At 39.0% G+C, this 15,672-nt stretch overlaps 1 protein-coding gene across 2 annotated transcripts in view; it reads left to right on the forward strand.

Annotated features, from left to right (window-relative positions):
- The first annotated feature begins 1,329 nt into the window (after positions 1-1,329).
- The window catches only part of tspan9a (tetraspanin 9a), a 180,973-nt gene continuing 166,630 nt past the window's right edge, over positions 1,330-15,672 (forward strand). For both annotated transcript variants that reach the window (XM_088298743.1, XM_088298744.1), the window contains exon 1: positions 1,330-1,602. The gene's annotated coding sequence lies outside the window, so the exon portion shown is untranslated. The remainder of the gene's footprint in view (positions 1,603-15,672) is intronic.

Below are 15,672 nucleotides of genomic sequence, written 5' to 3' on the forward strand. Positions count from 1 at the left end.
TGATGAACAAAAATATATTTTCTAAATTAGTATTCTTACAAAATGATTGGCATCTATAATTTGGACGTGACGGCCATTACAAATGATACTGCCTGTTAAGTGTTTTTTTTTTTTTCCCAAAATAAAAAATGTTAGAAGTCATCCATCTATTTTTTATAGTACGTGTTCATTGCAGAGTCACACATTAGCTGGAGCTTGTCCCACTTGACTTTGGGCAAGAGGCGGGGCACACCCTGAACTGCTCGCCAATCAATGAGACAACCATTCACACTCAATCACAGTAATGGACAATACAATTGCAGAGGATGTTTTTGTAATATGGGAGGACAACAAATAAAGCACACTCGTCCATCACACTGCTCAATTTACCAAATTGAATACTGTATTCAGAGTAAAGTTGAATACAACTTCAGTCCAAACATAATTTATTGATGTGATACTAAATTAAAACATCCATTATCGAAGCCACTTATCCTCACGAGGGTCGTTGGTGTGCTGGAGCCTATCCCAGCTCTCTTTGGGCAGTAGGCAGAGAACAACCTGAACTAATTGCCAGCCAGTCGCAGGGCACACATCGACGAACAACCATCCGAGCTCACACTCACACCTATAAGGACGATTTGCAGTGTTCAAACAATCTACCATGCATGTTTTTGGAATGTGGGAGGAAACTGGATTACTCTGAGAAAACCCACGCAGGCACGGGGAGAACATGCAAAACTCAACACAGGAAGGCCTGAGCCGGAATTGTAACCTGCACCTCTGTATTGTGAGGCCATTGTGATAACCATGCTGTCCGAAATCAAAACACGTTTAAAAATTTGCATGTGATTATATAAACCAACCGTATCCACGGCCACATACACTTTTCACTTCTTTTTTTAAATCATACATACTTTGTCAAATATTAAGAACCATATTAACATTAAAAAAACAGTTAAAAAAATTATATATATATATATATATATATATATATATATATATATATATATATATATATATATATATATATATATATATATATATATATATATATATATGTGTGTATGTGTGTGTATATACATATAATTTCTTTTTTCTAACTGTTTTCCAGCATTCTTTTATATTGTTGCCAAAGTCATCACAATTTTGCCCATTTAAATGGAAGTATACGGTATTGTATTATAATAGAGTGCATTTCCTCCCCCTACATTTTGAAAGTCTCGTTTAGTTTTGACCTAAAGTTGTATGGTTCACTGTCAATTCCAATTCCGTCGGTTTTCCCCTCCGGCAATAAAAACCCCCTCAGCGCCGCGCCGCGCCTGTAGGAGTCAGTAAGAGATTAATGTTCCCCCACTTCATTTCCTGCTCGTCCAAACTCTCAACGTCGAGCCACTTTCATCATCACCATCAGAGACGCACAGAGTACACCCCGAAAGTAAAGAAGACACCCCAAACCACCAGCCATAAAAAGGAGCGTTTGTCATCCCAGCGGCTGTGACTGGGAACCGCCTGGAGGCCAGCAATCGGATTAAGAGACAAAAGCATCGTTTGGAAAGTTTGCGTTGGAGCTGCGAGGTTGTGTCGTCTGACAGGTTGCTGTGACTACAAACTTGGTGCAAGGTAAGCGACTGCTACAGTTTAGACTCACGCACAGCTTTGAAACTAAGTCGTTTACTGTCACCCACATTTTTGTCTGTTTTTGTCAGCGTTTTGTTTCTGATTTCGATACACGGACGTGAACGTCATGCACATTTAGCATCACCTAAAACTTTACGTACCACTGAATGTAATTTGGGCAGGATGAAGATCACATTCCTCGGAGCTTTCATAAGAGGGTCATAATAGTCATGCTAAGTATTGTGATTGCACTTTGCACCGCGGCTGAGAGCTGTCCAAGTAGGATGCAGAGAATTTCTACACCACTCCAGAACACATTGGACTGACTCTCTATGGTGACATCAAGTTAAAATGTGAATGAGCTCTGAACTGGTGGTTGAATTCACAGAACTTGTTGATAGCATCAAATTAATTTCCTCTATCCCAGAGAACGTGTGTGTCCAATTCACTTTTTTTTTATGCAAAAAAACAAAACAAAACAGTGATGCTGATGCAGCAAGAGTTTATAAAATTAAATAATTTTTCAATTAAATCATCATGCCTTTTGGGAACGTACTTTAATTGAATTGCACTCAAAGTTTTGAATTTTTTTCATTTGTTTACAGTATGTTCTCTCTCTCAATTTGTTTATTTTAATATTTTATTTTTAATTAGTTCATTTTGAGTGTTTATAGTTCAAGCAATTCCTCATGCACAGAAAACTTACATAAATTACCGATTTTCTGGGTTCTTTCAGTGACAATGCACTACCGCAATTGCAACAATACATTGAAGCCAATTTAGTTTATGCTCCATCTTTGTACATTTCTAAACAGCAGCTCATTGCTCATGCAACTCGGATCCAGGTCTCACACTCATTCACCCCACATTTCACCCCAGCTTTCATTCTTGGTTGATATTAGACCTGAAAGAGAACTTGGCTCAAAATCTGTTGTACTTTGTGGAATTATTTGCTTGCATTCAACTTTGCGTCTACATTTTTTGTGAGATCTGCATTATAGTTTTATGACGGCTAGAGATTCTTTCGAAAATGTAACCATTTTTTTTTGTGATCATTGATCAAGAAATCTCGCCAATGAATTTGCTGAAACCTTTTAGATATTACCAACTTTCAGTACCTTATGAATGGTACTATAAATTTAACTTGTGACAATTGTTTAAGCTTTTGTTGACAGTTTTATTGTTAGTGTTATTATTACACATAATAAGAACGTTTAAATAATACCTGATGTGTTCTTCTGTTGTAATGTCAAAATGCGGAACATTTATTTTAGCACGTATGTGACTCCCTTCTGCATGTAGTTTGGTGCTAAATTAGGCGTGCAGCTGTTGATCTGCGAGGGAGAAAGACACGCTATATGGCCACATTTTGACTGGAGGATTTGTTTTATGCTGACCTTGTCAGTACTGAGAATAAACAAAATGCAACTATGAAGCAATATGCATTTCAACAATACGGCAACACAGAGTAAAACCCCACCAAGGCTCTCTGTCGACAGACAACGTTTTTTAACTTTGTATTTGAAAATGTATTTTCCTTGTGCTTGATCTGCAGCAATAAAGCCTTGAGATGCCTGCCTTTGGTTTCCTTAGAGCAGTCTTCAGTTTCTAAAAATAAAGCAGGAAAAGGGTCATGGATATCAAACATGGCCGTCCATAACTAATTTGGTGTACTGGACTACTATGATTCCATAACAATTGTACGTTTTGTTCGTGGAGTGTTTTTCCTGTGGGAAGCACTGGCTGATTCTCCGTGGCGGTAAACAAAAGCAGCAGTGTGTTGCTGTCACACGCTGTGACACACTGGAGAGTTCGGCTCCGTGTTCTGGCCCTTCCTGAAAGTTCCTATTCTCTCGGACCGGGGCGCACCAACATCCGCACTGCTCACTCTGCAGGGCCTCACAATAGATGAGCTGTGCTCCTGGGTCAACATTTACCCCCCCCCACCACCCTGAAGGTTTATTCATGTACTTGTGGGCCAATCGATAGCAGGAAGAGGCTGTCCGTGTATATTGTGGTGTTATGTGTGGTGTTATGAGGCTTTATGAGACTGTACGGCTCAAGACTCATTGTCTTTGAATCTTGTGTCAAAGAAACTAAAACATTTACTTTTTTAGGAATAGAAAATGAGCTGTATTTGCAAGTGCCTTGATTGACTGCATTTTTTGTCCACAGGAGGTTAGGCTTGTCCCTTATTTCGGAGAATAACAACAACAACAAGAAAAAAGTCAGTAATTGTATTAGAAGTAAAGTAATTCGCTGTAATTACACTAGATCACAAGTATCAAACTCAAGGCCCGGGGGCCAGATCTGGCCCGCAACCTCATTTTATGTGGCCCGCAAAGGGCAAATCATCTGCATCAACTTCCTGTTTCTAGCATATTTTCTTCACTTTTAACAACACTGAGATATGAGATATTGCCATTTATTTGTTACCAATCCTCCCCTTTTAAAATAAATTGAAAGATTGTTGAACAATTACTTACAATTTATATGGGTTCACAGTCATACCGGCCCTCTGAGGGAAACCACAACTACGATGTGGCCCGTCCACAAATATGAGTTTGACACCCCTGCCCTTGATGATGTTCAGCTATTGTCTGGTGCTAGAGCCTATCCCAGCTGTCTCAGGGCAGTTGCCATCCAATCGCAGGGAACACAGAGACAAACAAACACTCTCACAATCACAACCAATATGGCGTGAATCGATTTTCATATATATATATATATATATATATATATATATATATATATATATATATATATATATATATATATATATGATTTTAGGTTCCGAACTGAACTGAAATGACACCCATTTGTTACACAGTTATTGGCCAACATCAAATCTTTGTCGAGGTGGCTTGACCTTTCTTGCCTCTCAAACATTTCCTTCATGCATATCACTGCAGACCAGATGGCTACAAAGAGGGCAATCCATGAATCAGATGACAATTTAGGGACCTTTGGAAGCAGCAGTGGGTCTCCGTGTTTTTTTTAAGTTGTCATATTTCATTTCTGGCAGGTGTTAAATTTTACATCTATAAACCCAGCACAATTTACTACTACTACTATACATACTCGGCAAATCTTCCTGAGATTTCTGCATACTCTGCTGTTTTATCCTTCCATCCATTATCGGAGACACTTTTTCCTCAATACTACTTCTACATTTTTTATAATGATCAATTATTTTCACGGATTATAGATTTTATTACATACAAATAATATTTTTTATTAAAAACGTAAATATGAATTAGAGGTAGTTGTCAACAAATGATTCTCAGCACTGCAAATAACCAACAGAACAGAAGAGTTTGCTACACTACCACAAACAAGCATGTTCTGAATCACAAGCATGCAAAGTTGTCAGTATTCATTCGAAATAAATGATAGCCCTCGAAACCACCTGCTGTGATATTAGTAATATGCTGCAAAAAACATTCATACTATTAGAATGCTTTTGAAAGTTTACATTTCATGAGGAACTTACAAACAATGTAAAAAAGATAAATAAAATACAGATATTATTCATTAGTATACAATGAAGACTTCAGACAGTTTCCTGCCCATATAATCCCTTGGACAAAAGTAATATTAAGAAATTGTGTTCATGTGTTTCAACATGTTTCTTGCAGATGACTATTGAGTTTAAAGGGACACTTCGATGACGTTAACATTGGCACTTATATAACAGATTTGCATGTAAAAATGACATCAGTTCTAAAATGTTCCCCCCCTAGAAGACTCTGTAGTGATTTAAGGTGTTTTTGGAGCTCGTCTTATTTTCAGCATCTGTCACAGCAGGGAGCCCAGCGAGGGAATATTGCTCAAATAACAGTTCTGTTGTCTAAAGCGGCGACCAGTCGCCACCAAAATGCAAATGCATGTTTCTACACTTGTCCACTTCACCCTGTGAACGTATAAAAGCGTTCTGCAAAATAGTTTTAGGATTTATCGACATCAAACGTGAACTCGTGATCACCTCCACAAAATCCAAAATACCGTGCCGATCGATTCTCTCCTTACGCATGCTGAAGCGAACAAGAGCAAGAATATGCACACAACCCCGGACTGGTTGTATTTTGGACATTTAGCGTCTGTAATATTTCATTAAGTGTGCTGTGGCAGCGAGACTAGATGTTTACACCTCCCAAAGGAAAAAGTGGAGCATTAATGGTCATGCTTTACACAATCCATCGTCTATTACCATTAATTACGGGGATGCAAAAAAAGATATTCGCAGATTTGGCTTATGGGACGCTTGACAGATGCAAGCTTTACGAAAGAGAATTAATACTTTTGATGCCTTACTTAAAATGTCCCATACTATTCCAAAAACCTTTGCCTACAGCTCTGGAAAACATTAACAGACCACTCCAAATTTTCCTCAAATCAGGCATTCCATCCCACTCTTATAAATTCCATTCCATCCCACAAGCCGCAGTGTCTTGTACCTACTGTGGTGGTGGATTCTCTGTGATATTCTGCGGGTGCTTCAGCACGACTGGAATCAGGCAGTCAATTCAGTATGCGCGTTTCTTGCGCACTTTCAGGACGCAGTAATACTCCCGTCTAGCGTAACCTGGAGATATGTGGCGTGATTCAATGACTGACGGTGGCCATAATTTACGAATCATGGAGTTACAATGACATAGTGACCCATGTTGAAAGAAAACGTCACATTTTGTGAAATTAAATTATTGTCAGTGACTTGCGTGGCTCATCTACTATTACTACTACGACTACGGCAGTCATAAATCGCTGTCAGTGGTCACGATTGTTTTTAATTTGAGGGTTGCTAATCCTTAGTACAGCCTACGGAGTTCTGATGCCAAAAATTATGTCTTCGGGAGAATGCGCACACTGATGTCCACCGTTTGCACCCAGAGTGCATACATTTCATGAATCCATCATTGGAGGGATTAATATTGTTATGTATAATAAAATCACCATTTTACTTATTTTTTTCTTTTCTATAATTAGTAAACCTCTGAAACTGCCAATTTCACAGTGGAGTGAAATATCCCCCAGTCTGTGTTTTGTTCAATAGATTTATTTCTGAGGTATCTCCTTTTGAACAAAAAAATGTCGTAAAGAAGCCACAAAAATTCCAAGAGCTAAAATGAGTCATTGAACTGTGAACAAGAGCGTGCGGGTTTCGTATAATTTTAAGCATGATGACAGTATATTTTAGAATATCAAATAAAATGCTCAAGGGTCTTATCTGTGGTTACACAGATTTTTGACGGTAATTGAGCACCCCCTTGCCACGTTGTAGTGCCATCCCATTCCTACTGTTACCCGTTCACTCTTACAGCGAAAGCGAAGCAATTCTTCATCTGTTGGATCACTAAAATGTGGTTCACTGGTATGAATAGCTGTTGTTGTCCTCAATCATAGATCAGTTTGATTGTCTGTGCAATTTACAACCTTGTCAATTGAAGGGAAATTTCTAGTTTAAAAAAAAACAAAACAAAAAAAAAACAACAGACAGTAAGAGGGACTACTGCAGTTTCCCCTACATACTGTAAGTGACCGTGTCTGTTAATTTAAAAAAAAAAAAAAAGGAAGAAGAAAATGGCACATTTTTTATTCTTACAGATCATCAAGTGGCCGTGTCTGTTAATTTAAAAAAAAAAAAAGGAAGAAGAAAATGGCACATTTTTTATTCTTACAGATCATCTTGACAACATATTGCTCCAGAAATTTGCTGCTAACTGGACAGAATGCAGCCTCATCGGGCAGGCACAGCTTGCTCTCTCCTCGCACCATGCCAGCACAACACGCTCGTCAAAAGCACCTCTGTGAGTTGAGCCTGGTGCTTCTTGGCCTGCGCCCTCAAATGAACTTTTGGAACATGATCCTTCCTGCTTTACTTTAGTACTCTTTACCTTTCTTAACTGCTTACATGTGTTATTTTAACACGGATGATTCTGTCTTCACTGCTTGTTTAAGTCAGGGAAGATGTCAAAAGACTTCCCAATGAATTTATGAACTCATTATGAACAAATCTTTCTAATCACAAAATAAAAACTAATCGCGGTGATTATTAGAAAATTACGGATTGTTGACTTTCTGTGCATGCATTTGCCTTTACAAGGCGGGGCATGGCGAGCGGTGTGTGATTGAAGTCAAATTTGCAAGGGTGTGTCTGGGTGTAAGCACGCTCACGGTATTTAAAAAAATAGCTAAAGTGCTTAGAAGTAAATCAGAATAAAGGCAAGCAGCATTTGGTTGCTATTTAGGAACAAGCTCCTCAAATACTTGAGGTGCCACCGCAATGTCACATATGCCAATGAAAACGACACAATACACATTCCCTATTGTCCGCATATATACTTGCTTGAATTATCTTTGTGAAACTTAATGTATCAACCTCGCTTCATAACGCACTCACTGACTTCAAAATGTCTACATTTTGCCAAAAAGTCCCATGTCCATCAATACGGAATAAGACTTGTACAATTTCATTGTCCCATTTAACTTCGTCCTGCGATGCAGGAGTTACCGCTCATAAATCCACAAATGAAGTTATTCTGTAAAATATTTTTGAAAAGGTTCCAACTAAACTTTTTAGCTCTGTATTTGTTGTCGACTTTATGTTTTCAAGGCAGCTACAGTTCACTCTCACTAAAAATCATGTTCTGCATGTTTATGAATACATGTTTTATATTCAAATCACACTTCTTGTTTCTCCCTCTACTTTGACCACTTTGGGGATTACAAAGATTGTTCAACATCGGCGAAAATGCTTAAGAATTCTACTACTGATGCATAGAAAACATTACAAAAGTGTAGTGAAAATGTTCTGACCTGCCAAGGGCTGAAAGATTTAATTGGTCTTTACTATACACTCGCCCCTTTGAACTAAAATAAATAGATGAATAAATAATATAAAGTGATTGCTCCATCTTGTGATCAGATCGGTTACCTCTTTTTTCTTTCTTTCTTTTTTCTTTTTTTTTAACTTTCTGGTCAGCAGCCAGTGATCGGACCCAAAAATCCTGATCATGTTAAGTATTGTAAAACCACGTTAAAACGATCCCTTAAAGGAGCGCGACATCGCGGGTGTATGAATGATCAAGCGTAATATTATGTGGGAATATGTTTTGAAATAATAAACGGATGAATACAATTAATTTTTCCAATGTGCTGATTGCAGATTTTCCCGCCAATGCATTTAATAACCTGGTATACTTTCCTTTGGTTGTCATTATTAATCGGCACATTGAAGCCACACAGCATTTAATGTTGCAGGTAATCTGGCATTTGCTATCGAAAGTAAAAATATGGGCCCTAATCAGCTAGGCAGCGGAAAATGTCTCAGTTCATATATGCTGTACGGAATTTCAAATGAGCACCGTTTTGTTCCGATTTGTGGTTGTAGACCGCACTTTTTAAAATGTCATAGAATGTCCCTTCATTACAAAATGTGCGCGTGTGTAAAAGCGTGTGTGTGCGTGCATGTGTGCGTGTTTGCATATAAAAGTTCTGCACAACACTTTATTTTCACAGAGGCGCCTCTTCTCATGGAAAACATGCTTTTCGTTCTGCCCCCCCCCTTTTTGTATGCATATGTTTTTCATTTAGATTAAAAGATCAGGGCTTCACCAGTTTGAGAAACAGTGTGATGACTGACGTGTTTACTTACCTTCACAAGGTTGCCAGAATGCCTCTGGATGCTGACGTTTATTTCCCCTGACGATTCATCTAACCTTTTTTAATGTCTAAACTCTGAATTTTATGTGAATGTTTGATAGGCGTGGTGTTTTCAGCCTGTCATTAATTTAGCATGTTTTGGCATTGAGTGCCGTTAGAGAATGAATTGTTAATGCCAGACATCAGTCCCGTCTCTTTATTTATAATAGTCACGTGGCTGTCTCAGGTGCTTCACTCAGGGGGACCATTAAGAGCGCTCAAGAACAGCCAGTCCTCATTTCAACATATTTGATCCATAGCAGGATTTAAACCGTTGACACCTCAGACTCCAAGCAAGGTAATAAGCGGCTAAAAAAACAATTAGAACTAAAATATTTGGAACAACTCTCACTATAATGGACTGAGAGCTGACACTTCATGTTGACATCATTGAAAATCATAACACAATCGTATTGTTAATTAATTTCTTGTATATTATAATGATATAAAGGAAAAAAAATATTTCATTAACCCTTTATGTACCTGCCTAACTATTCAAGAATTATGTGTACTTTTTGACAGAATTGTTTATTTCCAAAGGTCCACCTTGTAAAAGGAGATGTGTATTTTATGTCTGAAGATGCATTGTTATCGTAGAATGTGGTACTTTCTTTCATTCGAGGGCAATGACCCAGATTATTGTCACCGACAACAGGCACCGTCTTTCCTTGTTGTCACAAAATGAGATTCTTCAGCCAAGCAAGGACACCTCGGCTTCAACAACAAATTTCACGGCACACAAGTTGTCGGCAATGCCGTGTCAAAAGAGGACATTGTCAGTATATCTTCATAGGACACAATTGTCCTACAATTGGTACCGATATATATATCACACGATTGTGTATAGATTGATTGTGCCATCAAGTTTGCAAAATTGGTCCTTAATATTTACAATTTTCCTTTGGAAACTATACCTGCAAAAATGTAGTATCGCTTTTGTTTCTGAACTGTGAAAAAAAAACAAAAACCTTATCATGCATACCATTGAAAAGTTTAAGGAAATAGGAAGGAAGGAAATTCCAGCCCACTGTTTGCCTTTAGTTCAAATGATTCATGCATGCCCCTTGTCTCTGTTGCATTCTTTGCCGTGGCACAAAACAACACCGAGTGGTGTTAACTGTGGACTCTTTGCACACCTCTTTTTGTTTGACTCGTGCATTCTCATTCTCTAGGAGATCCTCTTTAGCGTGCAAATGAAATGAAACCAGTGAATGGTACGTGCTCTCTCGACTCAGTGCTTTAGGGTCCAGACTTATTTTTTTGTTTACGGTAGAAGATAACATGGCGAGCATGCAACTTTTTCGGCGCTGTGTTATACTTTTGCTCTTCTCCGTTTAAGGCATGTGGAATAGAAGTTTTCCTCTTGTATTTTCATGATTACGGAAACGAGCTGCTGCACGTACTGTCTGCGGCTTCAGGCTTTTAATCACGCTCAAGACTGACTGCCGTCTTGCATAAAATTGGCTCTGAAGCCATCAACCCTGTCCAATTGTATATCAAAGGCACTTGATAGCCAATATTGCTGTGAAGGGCTTCCATGGTATTTAGCCCACATCCACTCTCATGAAGTAATCCATTAAATGCATTCACAATGGTTGTGAATTATTAGTGTTCCAACAGTAAAAACTGAAACAATTCCAGCTGGTGTCCCAATAAGGACAATGATGTGATCAATCAATAGTCCTCTTATGATTTAGTGTGTGGTAGAATATTTCTGCAGTCTGCAACTCCACTCATGTCTTTCTGATGAAAGGATGTGGTAATGAGTTTACTTTGAGATGTCACTCAGGATTTGTCAGCGGGAGACCCAAACCGCCTGTGATTGTGCTGTACCTGAGTCGTCCGCACAACCATCTGGTTTCTATCCCACTTATCACATTTAAGGTCACAGCGGGGAAGCTGGCGTCGCTCCCAGCTGATGTATGGCGCGAGGCAGACTCCATTGTTGAATGGACTCCAGTCAATCATGGCACAATTGTGAATGGGACTTTGCGGGAATTGATCCCACACCACAACACTACAAATTGTTGACTTTCAGTATGATGCGGGAAAAGTCTGACTGAAGAGACACTGTAGATACACTTGTCGAGCAACCTTTGTAGTATTGTGCTGTGGTTCAGCTTTGTGAGTCACTGCACTACTAATTGCGAACTTGTCTGTCCAAATTTTGTCAATGCTGACCTGGTGCAGGAAAGAGCCAGACAAATTGTCTCTTTTTATGGGTCTGTATGGATTTTTGGTTATATACTGCAACAACAAACCAATGGCCTTGTTTAAGTTCTCCAGAGAGACTGAAAGTGTTTTAATTAAAATTCAATAGTTTAATTAATGGTTTTATGTTGTTGTCATGGCTGAGTAGCTGTTTTTATCAGAACTGCATTTGCTGTTGGGTCGGCTGCTATGGGTGCCTGGTGCGGTGCGCGCCGGCTGTCTCTGTCGATGCCTTGGGGCCTATTCATACAGCGCTTGTGTGTCTTGGCGGGTTTTCGCCGCTTGGGTTGCGATAATCTTTCATTTCTGCATCCAGGGCCCTTGGCTCACGTGGGAATAAGGATAGTCTCAGCTTTTTGCTGCACTGCAACGAGGTAGTGGAAGGGCACTTTACCCTATTTTGCCGGTCCGTCCCATATCCTCCCTCTGCGACCTAAGCACCCTTCCGTCCTTACACTTTTGTCCTTATTCATGAAAATAATCGCTCTCCGTTGCCGTCCGTCTTCGTCCTTTTAAAGCAAATTTAACCCGTCTTTGTGGATGACGGTTTCACATTAAAATGAAAATTAATACACAACAGCAAACTGAATAGCATCCTCACGAATAATGAAACAATGAAATAAAGATTTAAAAAATATAATATATATAATGCTACAAAGCATGCTTGGAGCGCATTGTACAGGAACCATCAGACTCTTGCTGTTACACGAGGCAAATTCACAGATGAGCTCAGACTGGGGTCGCCCTTTAGAGATGGCTGTATTTAATGAAATGTATGCCATTGTTAATGAAACGTTACTTAAAATGCTTATTTTAGCTCTCAATTGTTTCTTACATAGCCTCTCATCTGCTCGCTAGCTCACAGGCGAAAGAGACAGAGAGAGAGAGAGAGCGAGAGAGAGAGAGCGAGAGAGAGAGAGAAAACATTACACACTTTGCTCCGAGTGCAAATATTTTAATTCTATGCACGTGTACTTAATGGGACGAATGAAAACCCACTTCTGGCCTCGCTTAATCTGTCCTTTTTAAAAAAAAATTCTCGTTCTCCGTCTTCAGCCCCAAAAATGGTCCCGGATGGATGGACCGTTCCAACTCAGGGATAAAATGCCCAATTTCTGGTTGTATGCATGATCATAGTTGGGTACATCTGCAACCACTGCAACACAATCATCACTACTGCTTTGGATAAGAATTTGTGCTGGATAAGTGTTTGCCGTCACAATTGTTTTATGTATGGATCTGATGACTCTTACTTGAACTTTTGCCTTCATGTGTCTGCCTGACTTTGTCTTGACTTGGTTCCGCTTCTGTATGGTGTATGATATCCTTTCTGTATGAGTCAGGTTTTAGCTTGGGAGAAAAAAAAAAAATCAAGTGTTCTGTTTTATTTTGAGCCTCAGAGAGGGCGCGAATCGGTCACCATGCTCGCATGCACAGAAAAGAAACTTGAATGCTACCTGACAAAAAACACATTTTGTAAGAGATAAGAACAAAACTGAAGGCTTTTCTTGTTGGAATGTTATTGTTTCTCTCAAGTAGTTTGGAGAGTTCACAAGTTTGATAGCTTTTTGGCAGTAGTACCTGCCTGCTCATTGATTTAAGTGGACTTTAATGGATTTGTCAGAGAATATATGTTCCAACACCTTTTCCCAACCAAAATCTAAATATAGTTATCCAAATGGTTATCAAAATAAGATAACTGGTGTGTCATGTTAGAATAATCCTAACCCTGTATTTGAGTTAAGATAGTGTCTATCTTAAGTCAGACAAAAAGCTTCACGCTGGTTTAGATGTTCTACAAAAATATTCATAAATGTCGATTGCATTCCAATGAGGCAACAAAATCTCAATCCAATAAGAAGAGATAATGGCTACATTTGCAAATGAAAGGCAGCTAATTGTCAGGGATCATGCCGGGGAGGGTGCTAGAGGCTATCCCAACGGACTACACTGAACTGGTCACCAGCCAGTCACAGGGCGCAGACAGACGCCGTCACTGAGTGGGAACCAATCCCACGCCGCCCACACACAAATCTGGCGAGTGAACTCCGCAGCGACGCTATTGTCAGGGATTACGTTGTTAATTTCAAAGCAAGCAGCCAAGGGCTTTCAGAAAATCCTGGAGGTTCTAAATTCTATGGCTATATACAGCCCAAACCATCTGAAAACCGCTACATTGATACGTCTGAGAATTAAACGAAAAAATTGTCTCTCTTAATCCATTTTATCTTATTTTTTTAATTTATTCTGTTATTTATTCTCACTCCGCTCATGCATTCTATTGTACCAATCAAGCCATCTTCCTCTTGGACTCCAATTGCCATGAGCTCATTTCACGACACGACAGTCACTTCCATTCAACAATCTTTTCATAGGTTTTTCTTCCAGTCTAGCCATCTTGTCTGGCAGCTCCATCCTCCTGACCTAAACATTACAATTTACTTGTCTCTCCCCCATGATGTGTCTAAACCATCTACTTGTAAGTCTGCTCCCTCAAAGTTTGTCTCCAAAACGTCTAACATTGGCTGTACCTCTGATGAGCTACTTTCTGATTCTTACCAACCTGGTCACTCCTAAAGGAAACCTCAACTTCATCTTCATCCTCAATCTTATCCTGAAACATTGATTGATGATTGTGACTAATACACAGTATTGGAGAACAAGTCAACTATGACCAGCTTTGAGGCTCGTGTGGGTCATGAGCATCGGTGAAGATATATTACCTTCGCCAAGCCTGAAGAGAAAGATGAAACGTTGCGTTCAAGTCCAACAACAATCTCCTTGTTTATGGTGTGTTTAAAATGAAAATTTTTCCAAAAGGGCCTTTTGGTCGGTACTGATGATTAGTAAATGGATGGAAAATCCGACTGAACTAGTTAGAAGGATGTGAACACAGTGCACACACACAGTTTGACATTTTCACCACATGTGAAAGTTGGTGCGGTGAGGATCAGCAAAAATAGTTTGCAATTGTTCAACTTTTTTTGCAATAAGCCGCCATCTTCTTCTATCAAATTTAATGTTCCATTTAATACTTTCCATTTTATGTATTGCCAAAAACAATACAAGGCCGAAAACTATAATAGGAAATGAAGGGGAAGAAATTAACGTCATGCAATATAGAACACATCACAAACATTTTTAAAAGTTTAAGCAAATGGGAACGGAATCTTGGCTCATAAGAATAGTTATTCCAATGTGATTTTGTCATCATTCACAGATGGTTGACGGGGGAAAATAAAAAGATTGTTGTGCTAAATAATGTTCTTCATAAGTTTGTTCCTGCACTTTCTCAACGTGATTCTTGAATCCATTGAAAAAAGAAGCTAGGATATGTTTGTATACATCTATGTAAAGAAGCGTTTTGATTTGGAGAATCCAAAGCTAATGCACCAAAGTGGTGGTAATTGAGGAATTCAGGACAACTCCCAAATGGCCAATTTCAGACCAATCTGGTCAAGTGTCCCCCCCGCCCCACAAATAAATATGTCCTATTTTTCTTCAAATGCAAATGCAGGTAGTCATATTTTCTTACACACATCGCTGTCGCCGAATATGTGTATTCAGTATTACGGCAATACTTGTTGTGATCACATCCCCATAATGAGACATTCACATTGTTTGCTTATCGTAGAATATTTATGGTATTAAAAACACAAAACAACATAGCTGTTCTAAAGTTTGTTAAATTGACTCAGAAAAGAGAGATTTTAGAAATTATGCGGGCACACCATCCTAAGCCAGCCTAAAACTGTTGTGTCTCGTAAGAAACCAGACTGTGATTATATTATTTCATTCACTCCCACTTCTCCGAGAACAGAAGAGCTAGACGACTGAGGGAAGAAAAAATGCTCTCCCGGTTAGTTGGGATATTGGTGCAATCTTAAAGGAATGTGTCAATGTTTCTGCCGAGACGTTTCTCAAGGGTAAACAAAATCTTTTGCGTTGAAATGTGCATTTATCTGGTCAAAGCTAATGAAGCCTAACTTTCAAGTAAAACTTGGAAGTTAGGCTTAATTTGTCTGGACATTTTACTTGAAATGTAACCAGGACAATTTGTACTGAAATGCAGGCCTGACATTTGTGCCTGCCAGTTTAGTGGAGATTGAAGTTATTGGTATTCTTTCTATTTAAATGTGAACCGTGAAGGGAAGGGTTTAG

Source organism: Idiotropiscis lumnitzeri, chromosome 6 (genome assembly GCF_059441095.1).
Source record: "Idiotropiscis lumnitzeri isolate Australia: NSW breed Sydney's pygmy pipehorse chromosome 6, RoL_Ilum_1.0, whole genome shotgun sequence".
Taxonomy (NCBI): domain Eukaryota; kingdom Metazoa; phylum Chordata; class Actinopteri; order Syngnathiformes; family Syngnathidae; genus Idiotropiscis; species Idiotropiscis lumnitzeri.